Genomic DNA, 1,253 nt, shown 5'->3' on the forward strand with positions numbered 1-1,253 from the left:
TTATCTTTTTTAAACTATCAAAAGTGAAACCAATAATATTGGCCTCCCTCATCAAGATTCCTGTGAAAATTTCTCCTGAAGAGTTGAACTCTTCTCTTTTCATTTTTCTACTACTTTAGGTTCATAGCAATGAGTTATATACAATTTTCCATTATACCCGGTATCTTCAAGGACAGTGAATGGTCTAATATACACAGGGGGTTAGAAATTCTCATCAGGACAGTGGAGGTTCCACTTTTCTTTTCTTTTTTTTTTTCCCTTTTTCCACTGTGCAACCCGCTTCAGTCCCTGCAACTTACTGGCAGAGGCCAGGCAATGGTTTGGGGCCGCGTTTGCTCTGGCATGGGACACTATGAGAGGCCCAGGGGGACGAGCCTGGTTCCACTTTTCTTACAAGAGTTATTCAAGAATTACGTGTCCTTCTACCATTCACATAGGTTGTTAGTCAGGACTCTTGACTACAAGAGACAGAATCTAACTTGAAGCAGAGTTGGCAAAAATGGCAACCATATTAACTCATATAGTGTAACTGTTAGGAAGGCAGGAACCACAGACTGCGGAAATTTCTTACTTGGAAGAAATGTTCAAAACGGTTTGGGGAGCTGCAAAGAATCTAGCTGGGAGCTATAGGCATGAGTTAAAATCATATGTTGGAGGCCCTTGAGTGCCAGGCTGAGGAATATGCACTAATATATTCTATACTTTCTCTTGCTGAAACCAATGGGAGTATCAAATGAGTCCATGGAAGAAAAATTTTGTTCTCTGGAAATATCTAACTATAGAGCTCTAGTACAGAGAAGAAAGCACACAGACTCTATAAGAGAAAGAGGTGTCAGTTGCACTGTTTCTGTCAATGTATCCAAAGTTTAGTGCTTAGTTTAGTTCAATCACTCAGTCGTGTCCAACTCTTTATGACGCCATGGACTGCAAAACGCCAGGCCTCCCTGTCGATCACCAACTCCCAGAGCTTGATCAAACTCATTCCTTCAAGTTGGTGATGCCATCCAACCATCTCATCCTCTGTCGTTCCCTTCTCTTCCTGCCCTCAATCTTTTCCAACATCAGGGTCTTTTCTAGTGAGTCAGTTCTTTGCATCAGGTGGTCAAAGTATTGGAGTTTCAGCTTCAGCGTCAGTCCTTCCAATGAATGTTCAGGACTGATTTCCTTTAGGATGGACTGGTTGGATCTCCTTGCAGTTCAAGGGACTTGCAAGAGTCTTCTCTAACACTGCAGATCAAAAATACCAGTTCTTC

The 1,253-nt window shown here is 42.1% G+C and overlaps 1 non-coding gene across 1 annotated transcript; it reads right to left on the reverse strand.

The window, feature by feature from the left end:
• Positions 1-265: 265 nt before the first annotated feature.
• Positions 266-394, reverse strand: LOC136170130 (small nucleolar RNA SNORA42/SNORA80 family). The gene has a single exon (XR_010663572.1). It is a non-coding gene; the product is annotated as a small nucleolar RNA SNORA42/SNORA80 family (small nucleolar RNA).
• Positions 395-1,253: the final 859 nt, after the last annotated feature.

The sequence above is a fragment of the Muntiacus reevesi genome, chromosome 5 (assembly GCF_963930625.1).
Source record: "Muntiacus reevesi chromosome 5, mMunRee1.1, whole genome shotgun sequence".
Taxonomy (NCBI): Eukaryota; Metazoa; Chordata; class Mammalia; order Artiodactyla; family Cervidae; genus Muntiacus; species Muntiacus reevesi.